Source organism: Dermacentor variabilis, chromosome 7 (genome assembly GCF_050947875.1).
Source record: "Dermacentor variabilis isolate Ectoservices chromosome 7, ASM5094787v1, whole genome shotgun sequence".
In the NCBI taxonomy this organism is placed as follows: Eukaryota; Metazoa; Arthropoda; class Arachnida; order Ixodida; family Ixodidae; genus Dermacentor; species Dermacentor variabilis.
This window is the reverse complement of record NC_134574.1, coordinates 20,196,558-20,217,515: the sequence shown is the minus strand read 5'-3', so window position 1 is coordinate 20,217,515 and position 20,958 is coordinate 20,196,558.

The following is a 20,958-nucleotide window of genomic DNA, read 5'->3' as shown; positions in this document are numbered from 1 at the left end:
CTTCATACCTGTAGACTCTTCCATCAGCCTCCAACGGTTAAACAGGCAAGCTCTCTTCTTGAGGGAATAGCACGAAATGAAATTAAGGAGGTACGACTAAGCACGCGGAAGGATATCTTGGCTGTCGACTGGACCCGTGGAAATGTGCTAGACAAGCTCTGGCAGATTACAGAATTGGGGAACCTCAAAACTGTGCCCAGTTATACCAATGGAAGGCACCGGTACTGCCGGCGTCATCTGCGTCATTTATCTGGCAATTGTGAACTCGGACCTGCCTATTGTGATCAAACCGGCCTATGAAGGAGTGGTCATAGCTCACTTATGCCGCCTTGGAAACAGCCACTGCGTAAAGATAGCGTTTAAGGGCGCCACCATCTCCTCGCATGTCAAAATTGGTCACTTCCTACACGTTGTTCGACCGTTTGTCCACAAGCGGCTTCAATGCCACAAGTGTTTCAGGATCGGACATGTCAAGGGTGCCTGTGCAAAATGTACGGTGTGTCCCCGATGTGCGGAGTGACACACTGTCGACGTCTGCCACACAGCAAATTTTAGGTCCGGTAACTCTGATGAGCGTCATGAAGCCACATCTAAAGATTGTCCACGTATCAAAAAAGTAGTTGCTCTCCTGAAAAAAATAGTTAGGGACAGCTCATCTCATAGTGAAGCTTCTGAAAAAGTCCGGTGTCGACATCGTCATCCCCGGAAGCGTGCAACGCAAGCTGAGTTCATGCACAGATTGTGCTAACGACATCAGCGTCTAGTAAAAGCAGACCCGAGACCCCAAAGAGCCCTCGAATGAAAGTCTTCCTCTGTAGGAGACTGGCCTACGCTCCCGAGCACGCAGCCTTCCAAGGAGCCTACACGCTGGATGCTTCGACTGAAGCAAACGAGTTGGTAATGTGCCAAAAGTAGATCGCCAAATCATTCCGATGCTGCATTCCATAATCAATGTCATCAGAGTAATGTTTGCCAGCATCGAAAGTACATCTGGTCGAAGGGGACTACAAGTGCTTGACTAGCTGAGCCCAATCCTAGCAGCGCTCGAGTGAGTCATGGCTAACAATCACCAGTCATTTCGTAAGGAGATCTGATATACATCGATTATTCCGTGAAACGCCAGAGGCGTAAGCTCTCGCATTGCTGATTTTCGCCAATTTATGTATGTTAACCGTTTTGTAATCATCGTTTCTGCGAGCTAAAATTATCCCATGTGATCAGACTATCCGACTACGAGTTAATTATGTCCTCGAGCAACGAAGAAAGTAGCGAAGCCGTCGTCTTCATTCGCCGTGAGCGTACTTACGTCGTCCAGTCTGTACAACCTCATAACGACAATCATTATGTCTGCATAATAGTCAAAAATAGAAATCTCGCCTTTACACTCGTAGGTGCTTACCTATCTACATCATGCCCGTTTGACATTGAAAGACTAGAACACATAATAAAAGCATATCTTGGTCCTTAGATTCTCACAGGGGACTTTAACGCCCATCACAACATTTGGGCAAGCTCAAGAGTTAACGCAATGGGACGAAGACTCGCTTCATTTGTCTCTCATTATGACCTCTTGCTTCTGCATGACGTTATTCCTACATTTCCGTGGAGTACAGTGTACAGCAGCTGCCTGGACTTGACCTTCGTGTGACACGAAGTCACTGCACTAACACTTTAAAACTAACACGCCGAGGATGACGAGGCCACCTTTGACGAAGATAGGTCCTGCTATCGAAACGTTGGCCAGCCTTTCTGAGGCACCTTATCCCTGTTTACAAACTTATACCACCTCTTTGCCAAGTGCGTTAAGCTGTTTTTGGATATTGAGAAACAAGGGAGGGATCACATACCCACTAACCTTAAGATCTACGGGATGTCTAACACTCATCCGCCTAACACACTATGAAGAATAGACTGGGCTGTGTTTAAAAAAACTACTGAAGGACGCTTGTCAGAAAGGTCTGTCCTATCGACTACGAGAAGCTGTAAAAGAAGAGGCGCAGACTGCTGTGCGCACGTTCATGTGCTCACCGAACAACTCGCGGTTCAACCTAAAGCTGGAGCGACTTCGCGAGATTCCTCGTCGCGCCAAACGAAGATACCGGCGTACGAAGTCCTTTCGTGATCTATGGAAAGCCCGTCGCACTCAAAGGAAAATACAACGTCGCATAGATAAACTGGAATCCGAGCGATAAGGAAAATATTGTGAGTCCTTTGACTCTCGTTAACCAGTGTATTATGTATGGAGAAGTGTGAGAGGCCTACGTTCTGTTCCGGAACAACCCTTTCCATTCAAGGCCTTAGTGCTCTTCTAACGCCGACAAGACCTTGACGTAGCGAAATATTTTTGTGCTACTATTGCAGGCCAGTCAACGGGCACAATTTTTGTTACGTTTAACTACACGGCATATGGGATTCAAGCATGGATCTGCCCTTAACCACTCAAGAGCTCGACGCGGCACTTGCCCTATATAATCAGTCGTCATCACCTGGATAAGATAATATATCTTACAGTATATTGTACCACCTCGGTGAACATGCGCGACGCGCACGGCTGCATGTCTTCAATGAGTCCCGGCAGACTGGAGACGTTCCTCAAGAATGGAAGACCAGTCTCCTGGTACCACTCCTCAGACCTGTCAAGTTTCCCTCTAGCGGTTACTTCTTACCGCCCAAACGCGCTGGCTAGTAGCGTTGGGAAGGTGATGGAACGAATGATCTTCGCCAGACTTGAGTGGTACCTTGAACGCTACGAAATTTACCGGGACGCCAAGACTGGGCTTCGAGGCCACCGATGCTCCACTGACAACATCATTGATTTGGTTACGTACGTTCGACATCAAAAGGCGTGTAAGCAATTATCTGTCGCCATGTTGCTCGACATCAAAGGCGCATATGACAATGTTCTGCAGCCGGCTATATTATGGGCTTTCAATGGTTGGCCTCGGTGGTCGACTCTATCGTTGGGCACACAGTTACTTACATAAGCGGTCTTTCTTTGTAGATAATGATGACGGCCCTTATGCACACCGTGGAGTACCACAGCGTAGCCTGTGCAGCCCAACACTCTTCAACCTTGTGCTTATTGGTCTCATAGAATGCCTGCAAAATACGGTGAGTCTCTGATTCTATGCCTAAAGCATCTGCGTCAGGGCATCTGGTGTGACGCGTCCTCAAGTGCGTGAAAGAATGCTAAAATCTGCGTCGTCGATATAGACGTACCTTAGGGAACAGGACCTCAGATTTCTCCAGATGAATGAGAAATGGTGACATTTAGCCGGAAGCCAATAACTTCGTATGCCATATCCATCGATGGACAATTTGTTCTCCTTGTAAGGACGCACAAGTTTATAGGGGCAATCATAGACGGTGACCTCAAGGAGTCCCCATGTGGCCTGCTTAAAGAAGCGCCTAACAGCTATCTCTCATCTTTTTACGTTTCTTAGAGGAAAAGCCTCGCCTGATTTACTACACGTGATGATGCAACTGTACTGGATGCTGTGTTTTGGGTATCGGAGGTACAGCTTGGCAGCGCTGACCAATACGTGCAGAAAAAACATCCGTACCCTCGAAAGTGCTCTGGCTCAGGCATTTAGGGTTTGACTAGGGCTGTCACGATGTACATCAACATCTAAAACCATTGGAATCGCGCATTACTATCCAGCCAAGATTCACATCGATATGGAAGCACCCAGAGCATACGTCAGGCACCTCGCTCGCGCCCCTCTCCACTTTCTCGCCTGACTGTTAGAAGACCAACCACTTGCCTCTTTGTCAGACGATACTGCCTTATCGTGTATACCTGCCATCAGATTACACAGCTGCAGCGAGAGTTTTGCTTTCCCCTCGGTACTTGGCTCAGCCACCAGTTCGACTGACAGTACCCGGGATTAAAACGAAGGCACAACTCTCATCACCGGCTCTCAAACAACTTTCGTTGGTCTTGCTGTACGAACAATACAACGATCATACTCATATATACACTGCGTGTTCAACCAACCTGGATGGATCAGCGGGATCAGTAATTTTTTGCGAAAATCGCCACCTTCGAGGTCAAGACATCGCATCAGACTACATCCATAGACGCGGAGCTTATCGTAGCGCATTACGCCTAATTCGACAAGAACCACCTCAAAATTGGTGCATTTTCAGCGACTCTAGCTTTCAGCTCTGCACTGCTTACTTTCGGCCTTACGCCGAGGAGCCTACGAACGACTAGTGCTACAAATTGGAGAGCTCCTTCATTGCCTTGTCCAGCAAGGACACGACGTCACATTATAGTGGCTCCGTAGCCACTGTGGCATAAAGGGTATTGAACAGCCGGTGAAGCTGCTCGATCTGCTCATGAAGATGGCGGGCAGGAACCAATCCCGCTGTCAAGAACAGACGCAGGAGCGCAACTTCGAGTGCTTGCATATGACGTCTTACAATCATTCTGGAACACACCTAGTTTTCAGCACGCACGTCTGCATCGAATAGACTCCTCTGTGCAACTTCAGCCTCCACCCGGACTGTCCAGACCCGAGACAACGGTACTTTACCCATTGTGGCTTGGCGTCGCATTTACGAAGTGATTTGCGCCAGATGGGAGGATAGTGCTACGTGTGACCACTGCGGCGACGAGGAAACTATCCAACACGTTCCTTGTCATTGTCCCCGATACAGCGCACACAGGCAGTCATTCACGAACTTGCTGGCGCGTCTTGACGTTGGACTGTTTTCGGAGCAGACATTCATGGAACGCCGACCTATACAGTCGTCACACCACAAGACACTGAAGGCACTCTTGAAATTTTTACGCTTGAGTGGTCTATTGGAGAGACCGTAATTCTCACGGACGTTTACGACCCTCCCTACATTCCTTCGGTTAGTTTGCCTTTACTCGCCGCCCAGCCTCCCCCCTGTTTCTTCCGTCTTTCATTACCCCTTACCCTTCCCTCATTGCAGGGTGGCAAACCAGAAGCTCACCCGTTTAACCTCCCTGCCTTTCCAATCCCGTTTATCTCTGTGTTAACTTTCGGTTTTATTTTGCGCGGTGTGCCTTAGGATGGCTAATAGCGTGTCACTACAATTTCTTACCGCGCTATAGGAACGCTACATTAGCATTAGCCTTGAATGTAGTTCGAATGAGCAGATGAAGCGGGAGATTTATTTAAAGAAAGGCAGAGACGTTGGCGCCAGCTATAACTTGCTCTGGCCCGCTACTCTACACTGGGAAAAACGGACGGGGAGGAAAACGGCTGGTGAATGATGGTGATGATATGAAGCTCAAAGCACGTCACATTAGGGATGTAAGATAGGCTGCCACCCGCTCACATACTCAGGCAGCACGGTCACAGCTGCTTTGATTGCAGTGTGGATGTCACAAACACGCATAAACGTGTTTCAATAGATTTCCGCGCGCGATATAAAATTTAAAGAGTTTCTCATTCACGTACGAGCGAATGAAAGTGCGCATTTGGCGCTGCTTTGCCCGTATAGGAGACACGCGTATGATTCGGCATCCCGTTTGTCGTCCGACCAGCCACCCAAACGATTTACAAAATGTTCTCGAAAATTGCGTCCTCGTATTCGACGCCTGAAGAGCAGCATGTTCCTCGGATATCATTATGCAGTGGCCAGGCCGATCGTACAGCCGCTAGCAACAGCGAAGGTAGCGCGGGGCTATTATGCACAGATGCGTCGCCGTGTACTCTTAGCTCGGTAACCTTTAGGTTAATCTATGGTTGCAAATAAGTTATGCCATCAAGGTGACACGGTCACTAAAACAACTTTATCCTTCTGCTTTTGTTAATTTTCTTTGCGGCTAGAGGTTACATGTGTCTATGCGTCTATTTAGAGGTTACTTCGACTCCAAATGGCTTGTTACATTCAGATTGTAACCTACAAAAAGAGTTCTATTAGTGCTTCAGGGGACTTAAAATTTACTAATTATTGTGTCGTATTGCGATCCAGGTATGGTGTTTTCAGCCATGACTAACCTATAGAATAGGCTGTGCGGCCAGGGGACGGATGCAGGTTGTACTAAATTAAGATTTTATTGGTACCAGTTGGAATCTTTGGCTTCCAAATGTCAACAAAAGTCGAAATCTTGCACGAGCGTATGCTCAAGTCAGACAGCAGCTATTCATTTGTCAATTAACTATACTGCAGGCGTACAATTGCAACTTCAAAGCAAGCTAAAAAAGAATACGTACATCAGAGACTATTGTAGCGAACGATGGAGTGGCGTAAATTGTCATTGCGGTTCTATGTGGTGGAAAGTCCCCGGTACCAGTGAAGGCATTTTTGCCTGTGGTATGAAACACAGACTTGTATACTTTCACAAAAGCTATAAGCGGATGTGTTATGGTGCTTAAATATTATGAATCTTATAGTACGGTGCTTGAATATATATGTGCCCAATAATTTTTTTATTTCCTTGTCTATCAATGCTTCCCTAAGTCGTGTTGTTTTTCATGTTTCATGAACAGCCGGAGACTATTGTGGCGAACGGTGCAGTGGCATAAATTGTCAGTGCGGTTCAATGTGGTGGAAAGTCCCCGCTACCAGTGAAGGCATTTTAGCCAGTGGTATAAAACAAAGACTTGTATACTTTCACAAAAACTATAAGCGGATGTGTTATGGTGCTTAAATATTTTGAATCTTATAGTACGGTGCTTGAATATATATGTGCTCAATAAATTTTTTATTTCCTTGTCTATCAATGCTTCCCTAAGTCGTGTTGTTTTTCATGTTTCATGAACAGCCGGAGACTATTGTGGCAAACGGTGCAGTGGCATAAATTGTCAGTGCGGTTCAATGTGGTGGAAAGTCCCCGCTACCAGTGAAGGCATTTTAGCCAGTGGTATAAAACAAAGACTTGTATACTTTCACAAAAACTATAAGCGGATGTGTTATGGTGCTTAAATATTTTGAATCTTATAGTACGGTGCTTGAATATATATGTGCCCAATAATTTTTTTTATTTCCTTGTCTATCAATGCTTCCCTAAGTCGTGTTGTTTTTCATGTTTCATGAACAGCCGGAGACTATTGTGGCGAACGGTGCAGTGGCATAAATTGTCAGTGCGATTCAATGTGCTGGAAAGTCCCCGCTACCAGTGAAGGCATTATAGCCTGTGGTATAAAACACATACTTGTATACTTGCAGAAAAATATAAGCGGATGCGTTATGGTGCTTGAATATTTTGAACATTATAACATGGCGCTTGAATATATCCGTGCCCAATGATGTTTTTTTTATTTCCTTGTCTATCAATACTTCCCTTAGTCGTGTTGCTTTTCATGTTTCATAAATAGCCGGAGACTATTGTGGCGAACGATGGAGTGGCATAAATTGTCATTGCGGTTCAACGTGGTGGAAAGTCCCCGCTACCAGTGAAGGCATTTTAGCCAGTGGTATAAAACAGACTTCTATACTTTCACAAAAACTATAAGCGGGTGCGTTATGGTGCTTAAATATTTTGAACATTATAACATGGTGCTTGAATATATCCGTGCCCAATAATGTTTTTTTTTATTTCCTTGTCTATCATTGCTTCCCTTAGTCGTGTTGTTTTTCATGTTTCATGAATAGCCGGAGACTATTGTGGCGAACGATGGAGTGGCATAAATTGTCATTGCGGTTCAATGTGATGGAAAGTCCCCGCTACCATTGAAGGCATTATATCCTGTGGTATAAAACACATACTTGTGTACTTGCAGAAAAACTATAAGCGGATGCGTTATGGTGCTTAAATATTTTGAACATTATAACATGGTGCTTGAATATATCCGTGCCCAATAATGTTTTTTTTATTTCCTTGTCTATCAATGCTTCCCTTAGTCGTGTTCTTTTTCATGTCCTCCTGAAACGCGACACACTGAGAACGGGCGCACACCGACGTGCGCACCCTGCCGTACTGTGAAGGCTCTGCGACCGGGGGAACGAAAGCGACGAGCATGTCGAACAAGGATTCTGTATGGTGAGAAAGACGCTTTGCAATTAGACTTCCTTTACACTGCAACTGAATTTACTGCCGCAGTATTTTTTTTTATCTTGAGCGTATCAGTGGGAGTGATCCCTAAATTGCACGAATTGTAGGGTTAATTAGGGAACGCCAGACACGCACCATCGTTGGCCGCTCACCAACACCTGAGGAAGTCGCCTCTGCATTAACATGACAGCGGGCGACAGTCGCACCAGTAAGGTCTCGTAAAGAGAGGAACGTAGGCTGTAAGAGCTGGGGTCGGGCATGTCATGAGGGGCAGCCGGCCTTCGTCCGACTCATCCACGCCAAGGACGTCGCTGAGGGAAGGAACGTGTTCTCGCCGGTAACGAGGAGCGTTGGATCTGTTCACAGTATCGACACGACGAGTGGAGAACGCCACATTTCATCATCCTAGCATGACTGAAGCGAAGCACACCGAGGAGCCAGAAACAGCTGCTTAAAACCCCCTCTATGCTACCTACATCCCGAAACCAGGGAGACTGCCGTCCAACCTTCGTGCAATCGGAGCGTCCAAAGTTCTCGAGGGACCCGCGTCGACGGCGAGGGTTCACACATTCACTCCCGCAACTGTATTTCACTGAACACGCAGAAGCGAGGAGGGCTTCGTAGAAAGGGGCTTTCATGCTTGACTCAAGCTGGTGCGTCTTGGTTCCTGAGATGATCCCGCAGTTAACTGCAGCGTCTGTCAAACGACGATGGCCATTACCGGAATCCTTGAGAAATCGCCTTAGAACTTGCTTTTCCAGGACTTTTCTTGCTCCCATCGCTCCGTGAAAGTAACAGCGAACCAGTTAACCATACTCAGTCCGCCAAACGTGTCTCACCTTGATAGCGCCGCAAGTATGTCCGAGGGGCGCGCAAGTTGGTTTTACGAAGCCATTCGTCCAAGCGGGCTAGGAGAGGTTTGAAGGTCACTACCCCGCATGGTCGATCGTAACAACGCTCGCCGTTTGAGGACGCATTGGCGGCCGGCCAAGTGAGGAGAGAGAAAACATACGAATGCAAAAAACAACACCATAAAACTGTAGAATATTGGTATCTTGACATAAGGTTCAGAGACACTTAGACGGAACGGTGGTCTGATTAATACTTTTAGGTGTGCTAGATGCATGGCGTAACCAAGCGCGCTTGAGCTTGATCCACACATGAGTGCAGTGACATCTCCTTTGCATTGTGCAGCTCTCGGGATGCCTGCCGGAAAGAATATCGCCGGCGCGGTCTTATTGTAACTGTCTTGTCGGGCGTTGTTTCATCACTTGAGTCACATTTCCACGCTCTCTGATGTCGTAACGCGCGCTTACCAAGCGTGTTGTGCGCCTGAGTCGTTCGTGACGCGTGGTACAGCTACAAAAAAAGACTCCTAAAGCTTCACCAGCCGCTGAAACGAAGCCTTGACGCCGGGCAGTCGGGACAAGTCTGGTGCGCTGCGTGGCCGCGGCAACGAGACGCATGGCCGATGGACAATGGTAAAAGTTCTTCACGTTATACTGAGGGCGGTGAGCATCGGTTTTGTTGTGAGTGCTGTAATGAGTGCCGATGACAGCAATAAATGTCACGTAGGGTCAGGAATGTCTCTCGTTCAATTACTTATTTGCAAGTGTGTGTCTGTGTCGTATATATCACCGTCACGTCATGCTCATGCTTACGCTACTCAGTTTTATTGAAGCGAACTACATGCTCGCTTCATCAGCACTGTTTTGTTTATCTCAGTCTGTCACCGCGTTGGTCATTCTTAAAGCTCGAGTATATGTTACACTTTTGTGCGAGCGCGCAGCCCCATACAGGGAGCTCGTGTTTTGTGCTGATATATGGTCAGACTGATATAGATATTTCACAAATCATTTGTAAACAATCCTTATTTAAAGAACATTGCTTCCAGTAATTCAGTCTGTAATCGCTTGATATTGCGTTTTGACTGTGAACATCGGGCTGTCTTCATTAGCGAGTGACACGGTGTGTGCTGTCGAGGTGCACGGACCGCTGTCGTGACGGTGACTTCCATCCTCGACTGCTCCACGATGCGCTCTTACAAGACGCCTCGTGCAAAGCCCAACTGCCGCTGGCGCCTACTCCACCCTGGGAAACCGCATGACCAAGGACATGAGCGTTCCCGCAAGGTATAAAACAGCCGCGACCATCGGAAGAGCTTAGCGGGTTCAGTGCCTGTGCCCCGACGCAGTTGACTAATCCTCTGGCTTACGTCATGAAGGCTGGCAACTCATCCGTTATTCTTGTAAAAAAAAGAAAAGAAAATCGAGCAACTATTGTCTTCTGCATGGTCGAGCCCGCACTGTTGCCTAACTTGTTTATGTAATTCGTGTAGTAGCGCTATCTACCTGTAACATGGAAGCTGGGCCTGCTCCTGTTATGTCTGAAAGCCTTGTTTTAGGGCTTTAGGAACTATCGGCTGGCCAGACAAAAATGATCGCTGAAGTACAGAGTATGAAAGTCCAGCTAGTAGCAGCTCGCAAAACTATCACAGACGTAGGCGCACGATTAGCTGGCCTAGAAAGTCACTCTCAGGTACTGCTTCCCTTAGGAAGTAAAATATGTGAAATACACACTGAGAAAAGCACTATTAGTCAGCGCATTGCCCAGTGAGAGTATCGTATCGATGATGCAGAAAGTCGAAGCTATTGCGATAATTATATTTTTATGGTATTTCATACTTTCCATTTCGGAAGCATTCGCCAAGTTCAAACAGTTGAAGACGTAGTTTTGCCGCGACGAGCTACGGAAAACATTTGAATCGAAAAAAATAGAACGTGGCCAGTACATTCGCTAGGAGCGCTGTCGCCCTATAATGGCAAAGTTTTCGTCTCACAAAACCAAACACTATGATGATTTCCTATGGTCGCAAGCTGATAGGCACTAATTACACAATTGAGGAAGACTTCTCTCAACCACTTCGTAATGCTAGCAAATATTTGCTTGCAGTCGTAAAGTACATGGAAGTGCCCTGCTCCCTCTGATCGAAAACGTTGTTCGTTGGCCTCAAAGCGACCATGCGTTCCATGAATCCTCCAATACCGTAAAGCAAATGTCGTAGCGATTATCTTGTCGCATCAAAACCAATCAATGTTCCCTCATTACCCTAAGAAATAACACTTTGATCTCTGCTGTTTACGCTAATATACACAGTTTTTTTACAAACCATGACCTCACATTAAAGTTTGTGTCCTGCATAAAAATGTTGACTGCAGTGGAAACATGGCTTACGCTTCCTATCTGCGATAATGAAGCCGTTTCACCGAATATTTACGCTTATAATAAAAATCGTGGAGGCACGCGCGGCGGTGTCGTTCTCCTGGTAATCGATCGGCATCTGTCTAGCTTGTAGTCGATATCTAGTCCCATCTTGAAATGCTAAGGCTAGGCATATTGTGGTGTGGTGCTAAGGCACCACACCAGAATATTCTTTTCGGTGTCTGTTACAGCCCTCCTCAGGACAACCCTGACTTAGGCCTTGAACTTAATTAGCACTGCCACAAACAAACTGCTGGTATAGCACACCACAAAAGCCGATATACGAGCACTTCTCTTCGGGGATTTTCATTTTCAACACATATACTGGAGTGATCTGACATCTATTTCGTTGACGAGTCAAGCAGAAGCGAACAATTACAAGATTTGTGTCTCAATTCAACCTAACCCAATTCGTCACTGAACAAACTCGCGTAACACAGTACCCTTCCAACATTCTAGATTTGATAGACGCAACTAATCCTTGGAGCCTATAATTTATTCATGGCCGCCCATAAATTAGTGACCATAACTTTGTCCATGCTATTTTTTCACCGTGCCGCAGCCTGACATGTACCATAAAACAATAAAACTATATAATAAGGGTGACTATAAAACAATAAACGATGAGCTTACCAATTTTCTTCCCGTATTTTAAACAACTTTTCGCGATCATTTTGTTAACGTCAATTGAACACACTTGAATATTAAGCTAAGCGAACGAAAAGACAAATTTGTTCCTAGGCTTTGCTTTACTACTTTTTGCTGTACTATTAACAGACACAAGGCCTGGTTAACAAATACCCTAAAACGACTAGAATGTAAGAAAAAGCGTCTTTATCGTGCGTCGCTGCTATATACCAAACTACGGTAGTGTTGCCTGCTCCTCAGAAACTGTCAATATTGTGCAGCCGTATTTCTAAAACAAGTAAAAAACCAGATTGTGAAAAGAACCACGCGAAGGTGGAGATTGCAGCGTCGGTGTGGTTTATAAGATTGCGTTGTGATGTGGCAAAGTGTATGTAGGGCAGTCAGGCTGCTGTGTTAACGAGCGCCTTAGAGAACATGAGGGATCCATACCAACAGGCACAGGTTCCCATTTGGCCCAACGTTGCAAAATATGCAAGTGCAAACCCATGTTTCGTGATACCACGATATTGAAAAAGAGCCGCGGTACCACCGCCCGAGAGTAATCGGAAGCGTTCTTCATACAGTCGTTAGGGTTACAGTGCATTAGTGGCCTTCTTTAAACTATTACAATGCTGAATATGGTTTTTTTTTAGATTCTGTCGCATGAGTGCGCTCTTGTGATCGGATGTTGGTGGCTCCTGCACATGGTGCTCACTGCGCATGTTCCTCTAGTTTCTGCTGTCTATAAAGGGGTTACGCAATACAATGATGTCAGTTCAGAGTAGCGCCTTGTCCTGTCGCCTTTCTTGTGTCCGTTGTTTTGCGCTAAACTAAGTATTTATGGATCCGCACCAACTAGCCCGCCAACGCATGGTGCTGACACCAGTGCATAGCCAGCTGTACTGTGAAAGTAACACTTTTTTTCAATTGCTGTATTACCAAAGATCTTCGTTTATCGTTGCACTGTTTGTTAGGCAGTGTACGGCAGTAGTTTGCGTTTCAACGCATAAGCAACAATTTTGTATGTTTAACAATCGCCTATTTAATACCTCTTTCCAGGGTCCTTCAAGTTATAAACTCAACTGAACTGAGCAGCGAAATTTAGTTTCTTTTTCTTTGCAGTGGTAAACATAGGTGCGCAGCCAATGATATTTCTGAATAAATTCTGCCGTGACGCACTGTTAAGAACGGCCAGCTGCAGTGCAAGTTTTGCCAACCAGTTGCGACTGTGGAGGCAACATTCAGGGAGCGTCGCCGCACACCTCTAGCCACGGCGTGACTAGGTCGACTGTGCATGAACAACGATACGTGCGACCTCGACTCTCCGTCGCTGGAGCCAAGTTTGACGAAGTCGCCATTGTAACTAAACGGGCTCGGCGGACCAACTATTGTTGCTGAGCCACGAGAACGTCTGCTGACATCCCGTCCCACGCGCCGACCAAGACGCCAGACAATGGGCGGCCGGCGGCCGCGCTGCAGTTCGGGGAAGAAATGCCTCTACGGTGCCTCGTTCTCCCCTACGGTGCTTCGTCTCCCCTACGGTGCCTGGTCAGCTCGCCTACGGTGCTTGGACGGCCGTTTCCGTCACCTGGGTATCGGGGGAGAACGAAGTGTTTAAAAACCGCTGTTGTGCGGCTGCTCAGGACACTCTCTCTCAAGCAGTCATGTTAGCCTCATGTACTTTCTCAAACAATCATGTTAGACTGATATAAATATTGTAAATAAACCCATATTCCTCGTTCTCGATGAGAAGCAGTCCTTCATTTCATCAACGTCCTCAGCGTGGATAAGTTGGACGACGGCATGGGCCAGCTACCTTCTAATTCATGCCCCACTCCAATCTTGACAACGGATCTCGATCGATGGGATTGAACCCCCAATCATAACAGCATTCATAGAGTAGACGGCATGGCGATAACTCGCCTGTTGAAGAACTAACGCTGATAAACGTTTAGCTCTTACTGTAATCGTGAAATGTAAAACGGTGGTCGTGAACGACTGTGGCACAATACAGCAAACACCAAAACAACGAACAGTAAAAAACAGGCTAACTAGACTCACGCTCTTGGTTTGGTTGTGGTTCTTGTTCTTACTGTGGCAAAATAAACGGTTTCTAGTCAAACGTAGCTAAGTGCTACAGAGGAAACACATACGGGTTCCTCGAAAGAAAAGCTTCGTAGTTGAATAAAAGTTCATCCTGGTCAGGGACTCGAACACGGGACCACCACATTTCCGGCGAAGCTGCTCCCCCATCTGAGCTAACCAGGTGGCTAGCACATGGCAGGTGAAGTCGAATTTAACAATAACGTACTCAGAAGCAACGGCAAGAGCTTGAGGTAATAGTTCTGTGGAAACTTGCAAGGCGGAAAGAAGGGAAAGCACGACATACACCCAAACGCCGCTGAGCGCTGTGAAGGAAACCCACATGGGTTCCTCGAAAGAAAAGCCTCGCGGTACCCGATGCACGGTACACGGCCGTTTTTCATTCCGCCCCCACGGGAATGTGGCCACGGCGGCCGCGACTCGATCCCGCGACCTCGTGCTTAGCAGCAAAACACTGATGCCACTAACAGGCACGGTGGGTTCAAATTGTAGTCGCGACTACATCATAGGCAACCTTTGCCATTGCACATCATTCGGAACTACACGGACAGTTTTTCTCTCAGTAGCAGTCTACCTTACGCGACAAGTAATTAGACTTGCTGGGTGATTTCTCCTCGTTGTTCGGGAGAACCTGAGGTCCGACGTTTTCATCGCCTCGTACGATGGTGAGACCTCGAGTCAGCTTGGTCTCACGCAGAACTTGAATCGCGCACAGCAAAGCTTTGAATTTCATTTGTAAGAATGGTTAACGCTAGAAGCCTCTTGCGATCACTCCGGCAAGCCTACTTCACGCTGCGTCACAACCTCGCTTACCTTAATTTTGAGCAGGCTGTGACTGACGTCCAGGTTTTTCCCCCTTTTTGCCGAGCTACTACCGCAAGATAATCGTATGCGTTGACCACTTAGGGAATGGCCACTATATACCCCGGTACATGTGCTCGTGTCATGGCTGTCTTGCTCGGCTTCGTACACCGGGTTTTGATCGTGTTCGAGAGTTCAGTGCTAAATCGGTTCAAGAACTGGGCGTGTATCTACAAAGACATGCTCTTACGCTGCTATTATTCGCAAGAGCAAATCGCAGCCAGCATAGCATAGCATAGCAGTCAACCAAAGCACAAGAGTGCTTACGAAAGAAAAGCTTTCTTGAACACGATCCCTGCTTCCTATCTGCCAGTCACATTTCCGCCAATTAGCGCATTATCATTCCCTGACTAATGCTCTCATCGAACGCGCTAATAGTGCTGAAACTAATATATCGGCGACGTAGTGCCATACAAGAACCAGCAAATATGAAAACCGAAAACAATATATAGACTTACACGTAAAATACGAAGAAGCGCTAAAAAACGAACAACAGGCCTTTCTATCTGAATTAAGCAGAACTTGCACTTGCAAAAAATTGTCAAATAACGACTGTATTGATACGAAACAAAAGAATGTGATGAGCATAAACGTGCGAAAACAGTAACGTAGGGAACTTGTCTGATCGATGGCTCCAAATTTTGATACAAAGCATTTTTCGTGCCTTGGGTGCCTAGTGTGGACCTTTAAGTTTTAAGATGAGGTCTATGACCGTATATTAAGTAGCGCCTTTCATTATTAGGGACCGAGAAATATTGACAAAGAAAATGCTTAGTAAAGGCTGTTTTATACCTACAAACCAGAGAATATATGCTTTTTGCATTCAGTTACCACCACGATCATAAATTTTTAGAGCTGTCGTTTGGGTCATTCCACTTATCCCGATAATTGAAGGCACATCACACAGAAGTACCATCCACTATAGGTAAAATTTACACACAAGCCGTACTTATCTTCTTTGCACTTCCGAGGAAAGGAACATGGATGGGCAGACGTGGTCTGTTTCAGTACAGACAAAATTTCAGGGAAATGATACATTCTCTACGCGAAACATGCTTGCTAACACAGTTCGAAAGACGTCATGTTTCACGTGACTGCCTCATTTTGGGAGAGTTGATTGCACCGGGGGGGGGGGGGGGGGTTTACTACGAAAAGGGTTCTACTCAAATTGAGGACGACGCAACGAGCTATGGAAAGAAGAATGATAGGTGTAACGTTAAGGGATAAGAAAAGAGCAGATTGGGTGAGGGAACAAACGCGAGTTAATGAGATCTTAGTTTAAATCAAGAAAAAGAAATGGGCATGGGCCGGACATGTAATGAGGAGGGAAGATAACCAATGGTCATTAAGGGTTACCGACTGGATTCGAAGGACAGGGAAGCGTAGTAGGGGGCGGCAGAAAGTTAGGTGGGCGGATGACATTAAGACGTTTGCAGGGACAACATGGCCACAATTAGTACATGACCGGGGTTGTTAGAGAAATATGGGAGAGGCCTTTGCCCTGCCGTGGGCGTAACCAGGCTGATGATGATGATGATGATGATTGCACCGTATATCAACTGTATATTCGATAGAGCGCTGAATAGCACCATTGAAAACCAGGACAGCACAATGTACACAGCTGCAAATGTATGCGATGGTGCAAGTACGAGGCAAAGTAGACGTAAACGAGTGGCCCAGTCGGCGGCTTAGGCAAAGATAAATGGTAGAGGCCGAAGAAGGCTGGGTGTGGGTCTGCTTTCAACCGGCTTACTTATTTTGCCGTCTACACTTTTCGCTCGATGCTTGCACTAGAGTCCAGCAGTGGCTCTTCTTCACTGAGTATAGTTTTTTACTACCAGTAGTAGCAAAAGCACCGAAAGCCAGAAGAGAAGCTACTTGAAACACTACGAAGCGTAGCAACGAAACAGGCCTGGATTACGACCATGCCCTCAATGTTCTAGTTCAATTCCTGCACTATTATTGATTGACATTTTCTTTAGTGCTATAATCATAGGCGAGAAAAACAAATGTCAGTAGCCCTTCGCATTTCCTTTTGTTCAATACCTTGTCCCGCCTGCGGGGTACAAAAAAGAAAAAAAAAAGCGAAAAATGACACGTGCTCACGATGTAGTTTGCTGCCACCGATATTTCTTATCCTTACGGTATTAAGCCTAGGTAAAGAAGGGGTGGAAAAATAACGACGTGGCTTCTAATGCGCCTCTTCCTTTCTGGTTTCCTCCTGCAGCTACTGCAATGGCTTGACTGGCATTTCGCAAAGGCTGAATTGCCACGTCAGGCGCTGATGTCAGCGCCAGCTGCGGCGAGTGAACACAGATTGGTGTGCCTAGACATAGTCCTTTTACCGTGGCCCTGACTCCGGTTAGTAAGCCTCCTTTGAGTCTTTTGCGTATGCCGAAAAGGGACAGAAAGGAACAACAAACCGAACGCGAGATCACTGCTATGAGCATCGGACCTGCTCTGCGGCCGACATCTGGCGGCCTTTGTTTGTTTTGCTTCGCTTCTTCTCCCCTGTGGACCCGGAAGCTCTCTTGAGGCCACAAAGTTTACGCCGCAGGGCTCCTCCGCTGGCCAGTCTGACACGCTTTACGCTCGTCCCTCGATCAAACAAATCGTTACTTCTCATGCTGCCTATATCACGGCGCTGACACGTAGGGCACAGAGCTGAGCAAAAGTTGGCTCAAGTTGACCTCCTCTGCATTGAGTGGAGCGTTGGAGAAAATATGGAGGTTAGACGATACTGTGCGAATCGATGTTGTGCGAAAAATTTTGCAGGTAGCTGGATATCCAGCAATTTTGGTGCTTTCCAGAGAATTAATTACCAGCTTGTTTAGCGCAATGTGACGCTAGCGCTTAAGTGAGGACAGCAGCAAGAGGACGGCGACGATGTTATATTATGACGGCGACAGCATGACGACTGGTTTCAATTTTTATTCTGTTTGCACTTTGGCGAAAACCGTTACAACCTTTTTGTTACGACCAGGGCCCACCCAAAAGGAGCTACAATACCACACGAAGTCAGCGTAGTGGCAGCTGTTACGATGAAAAACTGGGGAATTTGGGTCAATTCAGAAGGCCGGGCTGCTCTCCAACAGAGCGTTTGGAAGCGCTAGCTGCCTTCAAGGGAAAAAAATGTGCGTAACTTGCATACTCTATCTTTTATAGACACCATATGATGTTATGTGATGCAGGCATTGCTAAGCTTTATAGCGTTTATGTACTGCAATACTGCGCCAGTGACCGAATTAACACAGGCGCTAGCATGCACGTGGATACGCTCATGCTATATGTAGCGTCACGTTCGGCCAATTGTCTGGAGTATTTGTTGCCATTCACACGAATGAAGCGTTGGTGGCACCAACTGGAACCACTTATATGCCCTAGCAAAATTTAAAAACTGCGTTCCGTACAATGGATACTCGTTTGCAACATCAGCGTTTATTCTGCAACAACAACATATACACTTGAGAAATTAAATAAAGAAGGGCGATAAAAAATTTCGCTTCTTTTTTTTCTACTGCCGTTTGCCGCGCTCTTTCTCTGTCATGAAAATTGTTGCAATGCCATCGGTCGTCACTATCGTACAAGCGTCGTCGCTTGATGTCGTCTTCGAACACAATCGCATCACACATACACAATTTCTCGCCTTGAAAAAAAGAACGTGCTCGTCCATCTGGTAACGCTCTGCAGAATTCCGAGTGACACTGGATAGCTTGAAAATTGCTTCACATAACGATTCCCGCACTACACGGAGTCCCGATTGGCGTCCAATAGACTTCCCTAGTTTTTAACGTTTGGCCTGGTGGACGTCATACCCTGCGTGAGTTTCGGACGCGAAAGACTACGGCTCGGCAAGAAGTGGAGGAAGCGAAGGTCACAGTGATTGCACCTGCAGTGTCTTGCAGAGGACGAAAAAGTCGCGCCACGTGCAGCTGTAGCAACACCACCTAGATAGCCCAAGGCCTGTTCACTCCGACACTATGACGTCATACTTACTTGACCGACTGTCATATAATCTAATGGGGACACTTCTGAGCAAACCACGGCGATTTTGACGTCATGACAGCCTTGGTAATAGAAATTTCGGGCCAAGTAGCATGGCGTCATAGATCGAAATGAACAGGCCTTGTGCTGTATAGGTGGTGTTGGCTGTACTCGTCACCCAACAAACTTTGCTCCCTTGGCAAGCAAGCAATCGCCACTCGACCAGATGACGTGGGCTGTGACAAAAGACATGCCAGGCACTTCGTGCCCGGCAAAGCCGTGATAACCTGCTTTTATGGCTCGTTTCTTCAGCCGGTGTTCTCGGTACCAACAGAATCTAATAGTGCGCCTATCTCACTTGACTTCTGACGCTGACAAAAAAAATGGAAGAAATATTAGCACTTTTGTTGAACGTGGACAGGAAGATATAGGTGTGACTAACCGGTATTTTCAACGCGTTTCTACTAAGGTATGCTGAATGGGGGCGTGTATTCAAAAAATTTATTCGACGCATCACTTGCTGAGAGCACAGTTCCTAATGAATGGCTTACATAAGGTTGTACTCGCGTAAAATTCAGGAAATAAGCACAAATTGAAAAAGTTAGATACCTATATCCTTAACACATTGTATTAGTATTATTACCTGGGATAATATTCTCCTTAATGAGGTTAGAAGAAATTGTGAGGCTTACACAGTTCTGACTAACGGCCAGGTTCTCCGCTGCACATGTCTTCCAGATAAGACAGAATACGAGGTAGTATTTCTAATCCACAATAACGCGCAGCGTTGACGAAATCTACAGCATTAATTGTAGCCTAGAAGTTGTCGTAATAAAGCTGAATAGGCGGTCTGCAATAAAATTAGTACAAGCCTACGCTCCAACGTCCAGTCATGATGATGAAGAAAGAGAGAATCTTATGAAGATATTGAATTACCAATTGGAAAGGACAAACTATATTTTGTGGTCATCGACGATTTAATCGAAAGTTTGAAAAAGAAAACAGGCTGGGCAACAAGCTGTTGGCAACTAGGGCCTCAATTCGGGGAAAGCAATGGCTCCGAATAAAGAATATCTTCTTTAGTATGCGCCGTAGCAAGAAGTGGGCTTGGAAAAGCGCTAATCAAGAAAGAAGAAATGAAACACATTTAACACCCTCTGCCGATCTCAGCAAACAGGTTGTAGAAGTGTTAGGTAGGGTGAAGTGCAGTGCCGATAGGTTAGTGAGGTCTAGGATTTCTCTCAATTCGAAAAGAGAAAGAGTAAAATTAACCAAGAATAAATAGGGCAACAGAGACGCAGTAAGAGTAAATGGCGACGAATTCAGGCTGGCGCACGCAAGCGGATATGCAGCTTTACATGAGAAAGATGACGATAACATCAGGCCGGGTTCCTGAGCTCCCGAACACTTGTTCTGGTCAAGTAGCTGGCGGTTTTCTTTTAATCTGTGTCTTTTACGTATTTGTTCTTGATCTTTTCTTTCAATATCTGCTAACCTTCCAGAGTAATTTCCTGTTTCTTTGCAATGTCACTCTCATCGCCAGGCCAGGAGGCTTCCTCCTGGTCGGCTTCTGTTCTTAACTCTGATTTGCCGGTGGAGCTTTTCTTACGCAGTGGGACGAGAAGCGTACCTGTGGCTTTGGTTCCGAGTGAGGGCAGTGTGATTCGCATGAAGAATCCCAAAGCAATTCAAACCGAACTCTGGATGGCCTCGGCCAATTTTCAACAAATCACCGAGGTTCGACAGTTTGGCCGAGGGGGGATTCTTTGCTGTTCGTCAGACCAGGGCTGTGTTCAAGATTTACTGAAGTGCGATGTTTTCGCGACGCATCCGGTGAGCAGTTTCATTTCTCATCACCTTGCATGTGCCAAAGGCCTAGTCCGCGGTGCCGACATAAGTCTATGTCCGGCAGAAATTTTGGAAATGTTTTCAGCGGCAGGCGTAATTTCTGTGTATCGTTGCAGCCGTGTCGTTGATAATAAGCGCATGCCCACTGAAACAGCCATTGCTATTTTCGCTGGAATAAACCGCCCATAGGAAATCAAGGCATGGCCACTGATATACCGAGTAGAGGCTCTGTCACCTCGCGTCCTTCAGTGTCAAAAGTGCTGGCGGTTCGGGCACTCCACAAAAGGCTGCAGATCCAA